Genomic DNA, 16924 nt, shown 5'->3' with positions numbered 1-16924 from the left:
AAGGCTGGAGGAGCAGAGGGTAAGAGTATGGTCCCTTCATCACCACTCTGCCATCACATAGCAGTGAGTATTACACAAGCAGTAATAGCAAATAGACAGGGTTTGCCTCGTACCACCTGCTGTCTTACTACTGAGACCAGGATGGATTAGTGTCATCCACACAGCAGCCTTCTGGGGGGGGTACTGTTGGGAATCCTATGAATTCTCATTTACAGATGAAGAAATTAAAGTACAGAGAAAGTAAGCCAGCTACCCAGCTGATCACTAGCAGGATCTGACCCCAGGAAAATGATACTTTTATGACAGGGGTGATTTGAAGACTATCTGGATTGCCGTTAGTGTTTTGTGCTTAATTACCTGCAATGTCTAGTACAACTGGCATTCATAGAGCTCAGTGTCCTACCTCTGGGGACCAAGGGAAGCTGCCCAGGTGTGCATGTGCGTGGCACCAGTGTTGCCTTTGGACACAGACGATCCTGTGAGGAAAAGCTAATTTTCAGGTCCAGCTGTATAATAATTTACAGGAAGGCCCCAGGTTACAAATGAGATGGGTTCTGTATGTTTGTTCTTAAGTTGAATCTGTATGTAGGTTAGAACAGATACGTTTACCTATTGCTGTTCATAAGTGTGAGTTGTATGTAAGTCAGATGTTTGTAAGCTGGCGGGCAGCTGCCTGTACTTAAAAATCTTCTTGGGATATTCATTAATATCAAAGCTCAAAACTATTAAGAATCATAAGCTCTGGCAGAAAACACAACTGTTTAAAAAAAAACAGAATTTGTCTGACTATATGCCTATTCTTTTTTTTTTGCAGTTTTTGGCCGGGGCTGGGTTTGAACCCACCACCTCCGGCATATGGGGCCAGCGCCCTCCTTTGAGCCACAGGCGCCGCCCTGTCTGACTATATGGACAACTTCTCCGCTGTGCTTCTCACCACTGCTGCTATAGTGAGGCAGAGGGTCTATGGCCTTCTCTCTTCTATGCTTATACTCACCAGTAGAAGAGATGACCGAGGCTGGGTGTCATGATGAATTGGAAACAATTTTCAGATAAAGCACAGTAGCCTGTGAACCTCCTGGTTCAAGATGGTGTCAACTAGCATTGCCTTTTGCAAGCAGGCAGAAAGAAACACATGTAATTGATTTTGTGGTTTCCCTTCCCTCCCACCTTCCGCTCTGGTCATAGCTGCAGACACGAAATAAATGGTGTGCTTTAAATAGGGAACGTTTTCTGTAATCTTGACCAACATTCTTAGTTGAACATAGCCAAAAGGGGAACTTCCACCAGCAGTGCATGGCTGGGGTGACAGAGCTGCCTCCAGTTCCCTTCCTGATGGCAATGATAAGTTTGGTCTTTACCTAAGAGCACTGCGTGCAAAAAGGTACAGCAGAGCGCACTGCCCAGCCCTGATGCAGGTATCATCACAGGTATCATCACATCACACTTGTAATGCTTGTGTGCAGGAAACACACAGCATTTAACACCAAATGGTCACCCAGTGAGCGGTGGAGCTGGGGTTCAGATGCCCAGTGCCCACATTTAAATTATAGTGATGGGGGTATAGCGGGTATTAGTGCCCACTCAAAATTGGAATTAGGACCAGCGTAGCCACATGTGTTTCAGGGCATCTAACAGAATGGTAACTTTTCAGTGGTCACAAACAATAGTATTCTTTTTATCTCTAATGAAAAAAAAAGTAAAAATTTATGGAGCATGCTTTTGGGGAAATGAATATGCTAAAAATGATCATTTTTTAAAAATTATTTTTATTTTCGAAGGCTTGACATTTTATTTCAGTTGGACACATGCATCGTTGTCTATACCTCAGAATGATACAGTATCAAAGGTTGCCTCTTACACTTTTTATTTGTGCTTTTCCAATTGTGAGACCTTTAGAAATACTGAGTATCTCCAATTACTTCCCTTCAAGATTTTACACGTATTTTAGTGATTCTAGTAAATAAAATTACAGATTATAATAAACTGAAACAGTCGGTTGCTGAATGTTTTCTGCTGCTACTATTTTCCTCAAGACAGACATCCGACAGTTCCACAATGTCATACGTTTACCAATCTGTTTTGGGGTTATGAAGAAAGTTATTCAAGTACAAACCTTTTTATTTCTTTCTCCTGAATAGTTAGGATTTATGTAGAAATAACCTTGAACATTTCATATTTTCAGTAAAAATGGAAATATTTAAAAGTTTGTATAGATTGGGGTCTAAACTATATATTTCCATATTGTCAGAATTTTGAACATATCTCTCATGAAATAGTAAGAATGTAGCAAATAAAGAGAAACTTGCCCACAGTCTCAAGATACATTTGTTCAACAAATAGGGATTGAGCATCTGTGATGTAAAAGGTGGTGTTTCTGGGCTATGTCAGAACAAAGATTGCTTGTCTTCCCTGAGTTACTTTCTAACCAGGTGAAAGAGACAATAAACAAAATACATGATGTACTTTGTTTGAAGGTGCTAAATGCTATTAAAAAAATAAAGTGCAGACTTTGCGCCTGTAGCTCAAGCACCAGCCACATACACCTGAGCTGGCGAGTTTGAATCCATCCAGGGCCTGCCAGACAACAATGACAACTCCTCAGGAGGCAGAGGCAAGAGAATCGCTTAAGCTGAGAAGTTGGAGGTTGCTGTGAGCTGTGATGCTACGGCACTCTACCCAGTGTGACAGCTTGAGGCTCTGTCTCAAAAAAAATAAATAAACTGCAAAGCATCATAGGAGTAACAGTTATACTAAGTGGGGTAGACAGTGTTAGTAGATACTGACAAGATGCAATTTAAACCAATGTTTGCAGGAAATAATCTGGGGGAAGAGCATTCAAGCCGAGAACAGATAGACCAAAGGCCCTACGGCATGCTTGGCCTGTTTGATGACTGCAGAGAGCCAGCAGGACTGCTACAGCGTGAGGAAGGGGTGGGTGGGGATGGGGCTTATGCCTGTAATCCTAGCACTCTGGAAGGCTGAGGAGGGTGGATTGCTTGAGCTCACAGGTTCAAGACCAGCCTGAACAAGAACAAGACCCCCACCCCCCACCCCAGTCCCCATCTCTACTAAAAATAGAAAAACTAAGGCAAGAGGATCACTTGAGCCCAAGAGTTGGAGGTTGCTGTGATCTATGATGCCACTGTACTCTACCCAGGTCGAAAGCTTGGGATGCTGTCTCAAAAACAAAAAAAAAGACAAAAATGAGGAAGGGATGGTTGTAGGTATAGCCGTGGTATAGTAGTAGTAAGGTTAGTGTGGTAATGGACGAAGCTGGATCATATACAGCCTGCAAACCACTGTAAGGACTTGGGATTCCACTCTCAGTACAATGTTGAGCCACTGGAGAATTTTTATTTTATTATTTATTTTTAAGACACTTGCTCTGTTGTCCAGGCTAGAGTGCAGTGGTGCAATCATGGCTCACTTTAATCTTGAACTCTTTGGCTCAAGCCATCCTCCCACATCAGTGTTCTAAGTACCTGGAACTACAGGCATATGCCACTGTATCCAGCTAATGTTTTTTAATTTTTTGTAGAGATGGGTGATCTTCAACTCCTGGCCTTGAGCACTGCTCCTATTCTTTCCTTGCTAAATACTGGGATTACAGGCTTGATCCACTGTGCCCAGTCCCTTTGAAGAATTTTAAACACAGGATCTGAATTGTGTTTAAAAAAGAATCCCTCTGGTCCTGGTTTGAAATATAGACTGTACTGAGACAAGGTAGGGGGCAGGAAGACCAGGTGGAGAACCTTGCAGTAATCCAATTATAGATTATGATAGTTTGGGCCAGAAGAGTAGCATGGGACATGGTGATAGATGGTCAAAATCTGAAACTATTTTGCAGTAGAGCCAACAGGATTTCCTGGTGAATAGGATGTGGAGTATGTGAGAACTTTGGGATATTTCTAAGGTTGTTGGCCTATACGTAGATGGAGATGCCATTAGTTGAAATGGAGAAAACTTCTAAGGCAGCCTGTTTAGCGCCAGAGTTGAGAGATGAGGGGTTCAAATCTGGGTCTATTTGGGTCAAATCTGGTAGTGAGATAGCACTTAGATATGTGTAGACAGTTGAATGTATAAAATCACTTGGCAGCATGAACATTATAATGAAACTGAGACATTTTTCCATTTGTATCATCAATAATTTCTTTCATCAGTGTTTTGTAGTTCTTTACAGAGATCTTGAACTTCCTAAGTTAAGTATTATCCTAGATATTTTATTTTTTTGTAGCTGTTGTAAATGGTACGGAGTTCTTGATCTGATTCTTAGCTTGACTTTTAGTATTAGAAATCCTTCTGATTTGTGTGCATTACTATTGTAGACTTTACTTAATTTAGTTTTCAATTCTAGGAGTCTTTTGGAGGCATCTGTAGGATTTTCTACGTATAAGGTAATTATCAGCAAACCGGGATAGTTTGACCTCCTCATTTCTGATTTGGATGCACTTTTTTTCTTTCTCTTGCCTGATCGTTCTGGCTGTGACTTCCAGTATTGTGTTGACTAGAAGTGGTGACAGTGGACATTCTTGTCTTGTTCTGGTTCTTAGGGGGAATGCTTCCAACTTTTCCCTGTTCAGTGTAATGTCAACTGGGGGGTTGTCTTATTTGAGTTATCTTCCTTCTGTGCCCAGTTTATCAGGAAGGGTGATGGATTTTATCAAATGCTTTTCCTGCATCTATTGAGATGATTGTGTGATTTTTGTTTTTAATTCTTTTTTTTTTTTTTTTTTTTGAGACAGTCTTACTGTGTGACCCTCGGTAGAGTGCTGTGGCATCACAGCTCACAGTAACCTCAAACTCCTGGGCTTAAGTGATTTCTCTTGCCTCAGCCTCCCAAGTAGCTGGGACTACAGGCACCCGCCACAACACCCGGCTATTTGTTGTTGTTGTCATTGTTGTTTAGCAGTCCCAGGCCAGGTTCGAACTCGCCACCCTTGGTAAACGTGGCCGGCGCCGTCATCACTGTGCTAAGGGCGCTGAGCTATGTTTTTAATTCTTTCATGTGGTGAATCACATTTATTGATTTGTGTGTTTTGCCCTATCCTTGCATCCTTGGGACAAAACTCACTTGAGGATGGTGAATTCTCTTCTTGATGTGCTGTGGGATTTAATTTGCTAATCCTTCCTTTCAGACTTTTGCATCTGTATTTATGAGGAATATGGGTCTGTTTCTTTTTCTGCTCTTGTATCCTTTCCTGTCTTTGCTGTCAGTGTGTTACTGGCTTTGTAGAGTGAGTTAGGGAGGTTCCCTCCCTCTCAGTATCATGGAACAGCTTCAGTTCTTTGTAGGTCTGGTCGAATTCTGCTGTAAATTCATCCACTTCTGGGCCTTTTTTTATTATTGTTTTTAGGAGACTTTTTAAATGACTGTGTCAATCTTACTAGTCATTACTAGTCTGTTCAGGATTTCTGTTTCTTCCTGATTCGAGCATGAGAGGTTGTGTGCTTCTAAAAATTTATCCATTTCCCTTAGATTTTCTAGTGAACATACAGGGTTTTATGTGGTCATGGATGATATTTTGTATTCCTGCAGTTATCAGTTGTGATGTCTCCTTTTTCATTTCGAACTTATTTAAATCCTTTACCTACTGCTTCTGGATTAGCTAGTAATCTGTCGCTTTTGTTTATCTTTTTAAAGAACACACTTTTCATTGATCCTTTATATTTTGGGGGGAAGGGAAGGTTAATTTCATTTAGTTCTCCTTTGATCATTCTTTCCTTTTGCTACCTATGGAATGGATAAAAGATTTAAATGATTGGCAAACATTACAATGCTCATTAATTCTCTTATCTCACATTCATCGCCAGTTCCCAAAGTTACATTTGCTGTTACCTTCCATCCCTTTTAGCACATTTATGTACATTTGTATATATCTCATTTCTTTTTATCTGTGAGATCCTACCATACATAGTTTTCTACAGTTTTCTTTTATTTAATAATATCTTGGAATTCTTTCCAATTGGCTGCATATGTTCCGTAAGGTTGTATTGACTATCACGTACATATACCTTTACACACACAGGACTGTAACTGTAGATTAGATTCCTAGAAGTGCAATTCCTAGCTCCAAGGAACTTTCTTAAAATCTCCATCAGATGTTCTTTTTTGAGATCTCTTGTGGTGTGGTTATTATTTATTTTGTTGTTGAAGGTTCGGGTAGTCAATGATGCGGAGGTTAGACCTGGGTATTGAAATAGTATGAGGCAAAGATGACTACAAGCTCTGGTGGCATGTAGCAAATGTCTTTATTTCTGAGCAGCTTAAATAGCCAGTTCTGCACATACATACTGTTAGTTAATAATCACACAATCACTTCATAGGTGTATTGTAAAAACAAATTAACCATTTCCTGGAGTCTGCTAATCTACTGATCAATTGATACTGATTCTTCTAAACTTTCTATTATATTTAAAATTAGTAGTCCCAGAAAAACATGCTGTTAGCCATTCTCCCCCCCCCCCCCCAACCGCTAAGTCACAAGATCTTTTGTGGGGTTGGGGGGAGGTTGATTGTTCTCCTGCTCCCTGGAGGCCCAAATCACCTGGAGGTAGAGACCTTATCTCACAAAACCACAGTCTGGAGATTCCTAGGACTTACTGATAGCCCCATGGCCAGCTTCTGAGCACTGGACTTTTGCCTCCAAAGCACTCAGGCTTAATGGCCTAGTTAGGGTTCAGCCCTGGTTTCAGCCTGACTGTGCAAAGTAAGAATTTGTCTCTGCTCACTCTCAGAATGGTGAGCACAGAGGCATATAGGCTTTTCACCTATATATTTAGAATATGAGAGAACTGTTTGAAATAATGCTCTGAAGTTTCCTGGCTATGAACTTATTCCCATTAGCAAGAGAATTGTAAATCATGAGCTTTAAAAAAAAAAAAAAAACGCAGTCGATTTCATAATGTAGGTATTTTAGCTAGTACCTGGGAGATATAATTTGCAATCCATGGGACGGATATAATTTGCAATCCATGGGACGGATATAATTTGCAATCCATGGGATAATTTCTGAAATTATGTTAGAAAAAGGCTGTTGCACAATGTCTTATAATAACTATTATAGGCAGAACGCAGTGGCTTGTGCCTATAATCCTAGCACTGTGGGAGGCTGAGGCAGGTGAATCACCTGAACTTGGGAGTTCAAGACCAGCCTGAGCAAGAGTGAGACCCCTGTCTATAAAAATAGCTAGGCATTGTGGCGGGTACCTGTAGTCCCAGCTGCTCAGGAGGCTGAGGCAAGAGGATTGATTGAGCCCAAGCCCTTGAGGTTGCTGTGAACTATGAAGTCATAGTACTCTACCAAGAGTAACAAAGCGAGATTCTGTCTCAAAAATAACAAAAACAAAAAAACTATTTTATCCTGGAGAAACCTGGCAGACATCTCCTTACCAAGTGATCAGGGTTAACATCACATAATAATCATGTTGCTATCACGCAGTGATATGGTGAAGTGAGATGGGTGCATGGCCTCTGTGATATTCTTCTCCCAAACCCATAACCCCAGTCTAAGAATAAGAAAATTATGGAGAAACCTAATTTGAGGGATATTATACAAAGTAGTTGGCTAGTATTCTTCAAAAGTTCCAAAATCATACGAGCCAAGTAAATTCCAATGCAGTGATATACTGGATTAAACAAAAAAAAAAGATGTTAGTGGAAAAATTGGTGAAATGGAATAAAGCCTGTAGTTTAGTATTGTACCAGTGGTTTAATAAATATATCAAGGTTCAGACACTACTGCAGCTGCTGCAGCCTCTGAGAGCCTGGAAAAGGCAAAGCGAGAGTGAGTGAAGGACTTGGTCCCCAGGCCGTGGCAGCGGTGGTGGCCTGGGGGGTGGGGGGAAGGCAAGGCAGTGGCGGCTGGCACTAGCTATGCTGAATAAAAACAAGAAGGAGAAAAAAACCATCTAAAGCAGGGAAAAGTTCAAAAGAAGGACAGACAGCAAGACGCAATAGAACCAGAGCAAATTTCCAGCAAGAAAAACAGCCTTGTTGCTATCCCGTCTACAGTACCTTCTAAAAGAAAAGTACCGATCTCTCAGACCATAGTGAAGAAAGACAAAGGTCAAATTTCCTCAAGGTTTAGTGGAAGCAGTATTAGAGAACTTCAAAAACTACCATCTTTAAAAGTTGCTTCCCCAGCTGATCCAGAGAAGCTTTTCATCCAGAAGTTGTGGCAGTGCTGTGTCCTCTTTGACTTTGTTTCCGATCCACTCAGTGACCTCAAGTGGAAGGAAGTACAAGGAGCTGCTTGAGGTGAAATGGTAGAATACAGCACCCATAATGGGAATGTGCTCACAGAGCCTGTTTACCCAGACGTAGGACCCATGTTTGCAGTTAACACGTTTTGAACATTACCACCTTCCTCTAATCCTCCGGGAGCAGAATTTGACCCAGAGGAAGACAAACCGACGTTAGAAGCAGCCTGGCCTTATCTACAGCTGGTTTATGGATTTTTCTTAAGATTTTTAGAGTCTCCAGATTTGCAACCTAATATAGCAAAGAAATATATTGATCAGAAGTTTGTATTGCAGCTTTTAGAGCTCTTCGACAGTGAAGATCCTCAGGAGAGAGATTTTTTAAAACCACCCTTCACAGAATCTATGGGAAATTCTCAGGCTTGAGAGCAGGGGTCCTCAAACTTTTTATTTATATTTATTTATTTATTTTTTTGTAGAGACAGAGTCTCACTTTACTGCCCTCAGTAGAGTGCTGTGGCGATACATGGCTCACAGCAACCTCCAACTCCTGGGCTTATGTGATTCTCTTGCCTCAGCCTCCCGAGCAGCTGGGACTACAGGCGCCCGGCTATTTTTTTGTTGTTGCAGTTTGGCCGGGGCTGGGTTTGAACCCACCACCCTTGGCATATGGGGCCGGCGCCCTACTCACTGAGCCACAGGAGCCGCCCCCTCAAACTTTTTAAACAGGGGGCCAGTTCACTGTCCCTCAGACCATTGGAGGGCCGGACTATAGTTCAAAAAAAAACTGAACAAATTCCTATGCACACTGCACATATCTTATTTTGAAGTAAAAAAACAAAATGGGAACAACTACAATATTTAAAATGAAGAACAAGTGAAGTTAAATCAACAAACTTACCAGTATTTCAATGGGAACTATGGGCCTGCTTTTGGCTAATGAGATGGTCAATGTCCAGTTTCATATTTGTCACTGCTAGTCGTAACAAGTGATGCAAGTGTGCATCAGTTAGTGATGCAAGTGTGCATCAGTTAGTCTAGATCTGGTTGGAGATTTCAGATGTTTCACTCTGGAAAAAGTCTGTTCACAGACATAAGTGCTGCCAAAGATGGTTGCCATTTTGAGTGCGTGGTTCCTGAGATTAGACTGTGTCTCAGAGGGGAGAGATGCATAGAAATTAGGAAGACTGGGCGGCACCTGTGGCTCAATGAGTAGGGCGCCGGCCCCATATGCCACGGGTGGCGGGTTCAAACCCAGCCCCTGCCAAACTGCAACAAAAAAATAGCCGGGCGTTGTGGCGGGCGCCTGTAGTCCCAGCTGCACGGGAGGCTGAAGCAAGAGAATCGCGTAAGCCCAAGAGTTAGAGGTTGCTGTGGGCCATGTGACGCCATGGCACTCTACCCGAGAGCGATACAGCGAGACTCTGTCTCTACAAAAAAGAAAAAAAAAAAGAAATTAGGAAGGCTGCTTGACTTGAATGCGTCTTTCAGAGAGTCACAATTCTGCAGTTCAGCCAGTTCCATTTGGTAAATCGTATCCACATTTTCAATGTCAATAGAAAATGGATTACTGAAAAGCTGTATGTCCTGTTCATGGAGATGAAGCTCTTTAAATCTAAATTGGAACTCCTTTTGCAACTTTTCCAGTGAATCCACACGTTTTATTTGGAAATGCAACCAATGGATTTTCCGCTAACAGATTTTGAGTTGTGGGGACATGGCAGAAATTTTCCTCCTTCACTTGTTTGATGAGGAGGCCTAATTTTACTTCAAATGCTTTCACATGTGATTGCATAGCACAGATGAGCTTCCCCTTTCCTTGAAGTTGCACATTGAAATTGTTGAGTAGCTCTGTTACATCTATCAGAAAGGCAAGGTGCCATTTCCATTCTGCACCATTGAGCTCTGGTACTTGTTTTTTGAAAGCAGAAAAGCTACAATCTGTGGAAGTAGGTCATAGAAATGTTTCAAAATTCTCTCTCGACTCAGCCAATGGACTTCTGTGTGGTATGGAGCATCTTCACAGGCAACATTTAGCTCAGACAGAAATTTCTGAAATTGTCTGTGGTTTAGTGCATTACCTCTAATGAAGTTAACACAGGATACCACAGTTTTCATAACAGAGTCCCACCTCAGTGATTTACTACACAGCGCTTGTTGGTGGATGAGGCAGTGTATGGCTATTGGATGAGAATGGTTATGTTTGTCCATCTCTTGGTTAATGCAAGTAGTTACTCCTTTCTTAGACCCCACTGTGCTAGGAGCACCATCATTTGTCACACTGGCTAGTTTTACCCAGTGCAGCTCCAAACTATTCAGAGTTTGGCAAACCTTTTCATAAATATCCTCTCCTATAGTTGTTCCTTTGATGCTTTGCAGTGCAGCAAGCTCTTCTGTGACTTCAAAGTAGTCATTCGTACCATGAATAAAAATTAGAAGTTGTGCAGAATCACGAACATCATTATTTTCGTCCAGTGCCAAGGAAAAATAGGAAAGGTTTTTTGCGGAGTTTTGCAAATGCTGATGCAAATTGTCTCCCATTTCTTCAATCCTTCATGTAATTGAGGGTCCTGAAAGACTCACTGTACTAAATAAATTGGCCTTCTCTGGACACATCTCTTTGGCAACAGAAAGAAGGCATTCTTTAACAAATTCTCCCTCCAGGCATGGTCTGCCAGTGCACGCTATTATCTTGGCAACTTGAAAACTTGCTCACAGTGATGAAGTATTTAGCTGCTTCTGCTTCACAAAAGTATTTTGCTGAGTTGTCAATGTATATTTCAGTTTTAATATTTTATCTTTTCTCACTTCTCCGACCAAACTATCATATTTATCTTTATGTTGAGTTTGGTAATGTCAACGCAAATTGTATTCTTTGAACACAGGCCCTATATTCTGGTTTTATCAAACACACAACTTTCCTTGTACTGCATGAAAAGTAATCATAAGTCCACTGTTCTTTGAATATCTTACACTCTGAGTCAATTTTTCTCTTTCTTGATATCATTGTTTCCTAGGGGTTCCAAATTGCTATTAGTAAAATACCAATATATATATACAGCGCTCCAAAAACAATATAGACTGCACTGCCCATCAATGCAGTCTGATCAGTGTCCATCAACGCAGCCTTGCCAGTCCACATCATTTCAGCCTCGCCAGTGCCCATATGGGAGAGCTCCACTTTTACCTCAGGCTCACACTGGTGTGGTGCGGGAATAGGCACTATTACAGAGCTGGTTCCTCCACTACCTTTCCAGTTCACACTACCCTGTGCAAACTGCACTGCGATCTGTGAACTCACACATGGGTCTTTTCACCCATGCGATCAGATTCCACTGCAGGAAAACAGAAGGCATGTATGCCTTTTTCCTTCTGAATCTAATGCAAGTTCAGCCATACAAACATATGGCTGAACTCACACTGCTCAGAGATCACAACAGTGTGAACTGGGGCTTACACAGCACACAACATAGAACATCATACACAACTGAATAGCAATCAGAATATAAATGTACTTACTGGCAATTAAATTGGGTTTCCTACTCCTTGGCTGTCTGCAGAGCTGGATTAAGTTCCCACGGGGCCCTAGGCAGATTACCAGTTTGGGGGCCCCATGCGATAACACTGAGCACTGACCATTTGCGATAACACTGATCGCTGACAATCTGCATTAATACTGAGCGCTAACAATTTGCATTAACACCGAGCATTTACAATTATCATTACCACTGAGCACTGACTGTTTGCATTACCTCTGAGCACTGACAATTTGCATTAGCACTGAGTGCTGACTATTTGCTTTATCACTGTGATGCAACCCCCTTAGAAACCACCCTCAAGCAACTAACCAACTTAAAAAAAAGGCTCTCCTATCTTCAAAAAAAGGTGCCCCCATCTGCAAAAAAAAAAAGACCTCCTAACTTCAGAGAAAAAAGCTCCCCCCCTTAACTGCAAAAAAAAGGCCTACTAACTGCAAAATGAAAAAAAATAAAAGACTTCCTAACTTCAAACAAACAAAAAAAAATCCTAACTTGTTCTTACCTCTGTCCTTAGGCGGCAGCAGGCTCTGCACAGGCAACCTGGTGACTCCTCCAATTACACTAGAGACTGAGATGAGGAGTCGAGAGACAGAGAGTAGGAGGGGAATTGGAGAGTGTGGGGCACATTCCACACATGGGCACTGCAGCCCGGGACAAGTCGGCTACTAAGCAGGACAGGCAGCTGTGGCAAAAACACCCCACGGGCCGGATAAATGTCCTTTGCGGGCCACATATGGTCCGCAGGCTGTAGTTTGAGGCTCTCTGCTTGAGAGTTTACATCAGAAAACAGATAAATAGTATATTTTATAGGTTTATTTATGAAAAAGAGCATCACAGTGGCATAGCAGAATTACTAGAAATTTGGGACGTATAATTAATGGATTCTCCTTACCACTAAAAGAAGAGCATGAGACTTTCTTGTTGAAGGTGTTACTACCTTTGCACAAGTGAAATCTTGGAGTGTCTACCATCCCCAGCTGGGGTACTGTGTAGTGCAGGCTTTAGAAAAGGGCATCACCCTCACTGAACCAGTGGTGATGGCACTTCTCAAGTACTGGCCAAAGACTCACGGTCCAAAAGAAGTCATGTTCTTAAATCAATTAGAAGAGATTTTAGATGTAATTGAGCCATCGGAATTTGTGAAGATCCTGGAGCCTTTTTCCGGCATTTAGCCAAGTGTATCTCCAGTCCATACTTCCAGCAGCAGCCATGAACTTCTGTCTTTCAGGTGGCAGAGCGGGCACTGTATTACTGGAAAAATGAGTACATCACGAGCTTCATCAGTGACAATGCAGCCAAGATTCTGCCCATCATGTTCCCATCCTTGTGGTGAAACTTGAAGACCCATTGGAATAAGATGATACATGGCTTGATATACAACGCCCTGAAACTCTTCATGGAGAAGAACCAAAAACTATTTGATGACTGCACTCAACGGTTAAAAGCAGAAAAACTGAAGAGAAGCTAAAAATGAAAGAACGAGAAGAAGCATGGGTTAAAATAGAAAATCTAGCCAAAGCCAATCCCCAGGTACTAAAATAGAGAGTAACATGAAAATGTCCAGAGTGTTACTTGAGTGTTTTTCTAAGATAGGAATACGTCTTCATCACGGAAAGGGGGGAGATGAGTTTCACTAACATTGTATATGAAAATGTCTACAATAAAAAATACTTTTTGACTTTGTAAAATAAATAAATAAATAAATAAATACATCATGATTCTATAAGATGCTAACATTAGGCGGCACCTGTAGCTCTTTGGGTAGGATGCTGGCCACATGCATCTGGGCTGGCAGGTTCGAGCCCAGCCCGGGCCAGCTAAAACAACAATGACAACTGCAACCAAAACATAGCCAGGCGTTGTGGCGGGCACCTATAGTCCCAGCTACTTGGGAGGCTAAGACAAGAGAATCGCTTAAGCCCAAGAGTTTAAGGTTGCTGTGAGCTGTGATGCCCTGGTGCCCTATTCATAGCAACAGCTTGAGACTCTGTCTCCAGAAAAAAGATGCTAACATTAGGGCAGTCTGGGTACAGCTCCTCTGTAAATCTAACATTATTTCAAAGTAAAGTTGCTTTTGTTTTTCTTAAATTATGCTTGTCCTTCTGGACAATTTATACCCTAAAGATAATCTTCCCTAGAAAACTACTTCTGCTTTCTTAAATCCAAGAGATTCTCTTGTCCCAGAAGGTGGAGTCCATCGAGTTCTAGATCTTCTGGGCTAGAGACTTGGTGCAGGTGGAGAAATGTGTGGATGAAGGGGGCTGTGTGTGTATAACCAGGGCCATATGGAGGACCATAAAGATGAGGTCTGAAGTCATAGACCCTGTGACAAGAGGGTCTTGAAGAATCAGAGAACTGAGTAGACTTTCCTTTGAAATGGATAGACAGAGAGCGCAACTTTATGACATGAAAGAGGCATTCGTGAATGTTTTGTTAAAAATATAATGGTTGAAAACGAATTTTGTGAATAGTAGTCCAAAAGTTACCCTAATCAATTAGGACACAATGCATGGCTATTGAAATGCAAAAAAGACAAGTAAAGTTAAAACATATTAGTAACCCCTCTAGCTGGAAAAGGTAGCCTTATACAGCCAAAGATAAGGATGATTGAGAATTTCTATGGTTAGTATATGTCTAGGTAACCCTGTAGAATATATGACCCAGCAAGCTCACGTGGGTAACCCTCAGTGCAAAATAGGTTAGTACCAATACCAATGACTAAAAAGATTACCAGTCCTCAAGAGGAGTCAAGTAAGAAATGTCCAGTTTCCTTAAGTACGACATTTCACAGTTGTTATCTTTGACATTTTCACTTGGACACTTTTTGTTTTTTTTTGGTTTGTTTTTTACTGTGAAAGTACATCCTCTTTCTTTCAAATGCACATTTTGGCTTGTGATTATATCTTTACCAAAAAAAATTTTTTTTAAGAGCAATTTTTGTGAAACCATGAACAAATCAAAAATTTGTTTTATTTTTGAACATGAGTTCCATTGTGGAAGCAGGGCAACCAAGTGTTTGGGAAGGATATGGCTAATGAATGCGCAGTACATCGATGGTTTGAAATGTTCCATTCTGATGATTTCAATCTGGAAAATGAGCTATGGAGACAACCTAAGTCCAAGGTAGATTATGATGACCTGAAAGCTGTAGTAGAAGCAAATCTGTAGTCCGTCTAAACCTACCTATGAATTAGCAACAAGGTTTGGTGTTACTATTCCAACAATATTGGACCATTTAAAGCAAATCAGCAAGGTAAGGAAGCTTGATAGATGGGTTCCAAATGAATTAAATGAGCATTAAAAGAAAAATCATCTCAAATATTGCCTTTCTTTGCTGTTACAACACGAAAGTGAACCATTTCCATATTGTATTGTTACATGTGATGAAATGGATTCCTTTTGACCATTGCAAGTGTTCAGCACAATGGTTGGATAAAGACAAGTGCCAAACCACAGTCCAAAACCCAATATTCATCAAAAGAAGCTTGATGAATAGAGCTTGTTCGTTGGTCCAGCACTGGTATTATCCACTACGGCTGCATGAAACCTGGTCAGTCAATTACAGCAGATGTCGACTACAGCCCACTGCATGACATGGTAAGGAAGCTTGTGTTTAAGCAGCTGAGATTGGTCAATAGAGATAGGCCAATCCTCTTGCAGGACAATGACCAACCACTTGTACAAACAACACTGCTCAAACTACAGAAGCGGGACTTGAAAACTCTTCATCCAGCACATTCACCAGACCTTCCACCAACTTATCACCACTTCTTCCAGGCTTTGGACCACTTCTTGCAAGGAAAAATATTAAATTCTCAACAAGCCGTGGAAAACATCTTTCATGATTTCATCGCCACTTGCTCTCCAGGCTTCTTCACGGCTGACATCAACAAGCTACTGTTCAGATGACAAAACTGGAAGGGGCTGAAACAGGTTTTTCTTAGTAAAGTACCACAAGAATGCAAAAGCAAGTAGCCAGTGTACTCAATACTACCCGGTTTCCCCAAAAATAAGACATCCTCGAAAATAAGACCTACTTACAGGAAAGATAAGATGTCCCCTGAAAATAAGACCTAGCACGTCTTTGGGAGCAAACCTTAATATAAGACACTGTCTTATTTTCAGGGAAACAGGGTAGTCTAAAACCAAAGTATAAGCAAAAACACGCCCACACTAAAGAAAAACACAAGTTTGTTCTAGTGAGAGGAAGAAGGGAAAGGGGAAAGGAGAGGAGGGTGTGTGTTTGGCAAGTTCCCACCGAATGTGCACAGTGTAGGGATGTGAAGGCCTCAACTACAGCATGAGCTTCATCTAAATGCGAACAACGTAACCTAATCATTTGTACCTCATATTAATCTGAACATTTTTAAAAGATGACAAAACTGTTGATAGTTTAGGTCATACTCTGATTAATTGGACTGTTTCTTGCTCGAGATATAATAAACTAAAAGATTCGAAATTGGACGTTTCATATTTAATGACCTAACAAATAGACCCCACCCCCAGCTACTAACATACTGTAATTAGTTATGTCTGTGCCTGAGATAACTGTTTATAATTATCAGTCACTCCTATTGGTTCTTGATAATTTGGAATCAGCCCCATAGTTACTGTAAACTTTATTGAATCAGTAGTCTGGCTGCAATATTTGTTCAATTCCCTGTTATGTAACTGACACCCAAATAAGGACTGTTTCCTAATATGAGTAGGCAGAGTCAGTGATAAACAAGCAAAAATTGTTTTACTTTTTTATTGTGAGTGTCTGAGATGTTAGCAGATGGAGTATTTAAAGAAATAGTGTTTCTTTTAGACAGACTTCTTCTGCCATGGCATATTTGACCTATACCAGTGATCAGCAGACTTTTCCTATAAAGGATCAAATGGTAAATATTTTTGGCCTTGTAGCCACAAATGATCTCTGTTGTATATTTTATTGTTTTTTATTTTTTTAAACAATCCTTTGAAAATGTAAATATTCTCTGTGGCCTTCACATTGTTTTCATGCTTTTGTGGTAGTGGCTGAAGTTTGTACACTTGATCTGAAATGAAGTTTCCAATTGGCAAAAGTTGTGTAATCATGAGTTTGAGTTTATAAGATAATAGATGCATAGTTGATCTCTTGTTGCAAGTATTTTGGCACATTCACTAAAGGTATTCTCTATAGGTTGGCGCCTGTGGCTCAAAGG

The 16924-nt window shown here is 41.0% G+C and overlaps 1 protein-coding gene and 1 pseudogene across 2 annotated transcripts in view; both read left to right on the top strand.

Annotated features, from left to right (window-relative positions):
- Positions 1-16924, top strand: part of FGD4 (FYVE, RhoGEF and PH domain containing 4) — a 264568-nt gene that overhangs the window by 156319 nt on the left and 91325 nt on the right. The gene's annotated exons all lie outside the window — the stretch shown is intronic.
- On the top strand, positions 7874-13325 carry LOC128562223 (serine/threonine-protein phosphatase 2A 56 kDa regulatory subunit gamma isoform-like; annotated as a pseudogene).

The sequence above is a fragment of the Nycticebus coucang genome, chromosome 12, assembly GCF_027406575.1.
Source record: "Nycticebus coucang isolate mNycCou1 chromosome 12, mNycCou1.pri, whole genome shotgun sequence".
NCBI classification, from domain to species: Eukaryota; Metazoa; Chordata; class Mammalia; order Primates; family Lorisidae; genus Nycticebus; species Nycticebus coucang.
Note: the sequence above shows the minus strand (reverse complement) of the source record. Positions and strands in the feature narration are given on the sequence as shown.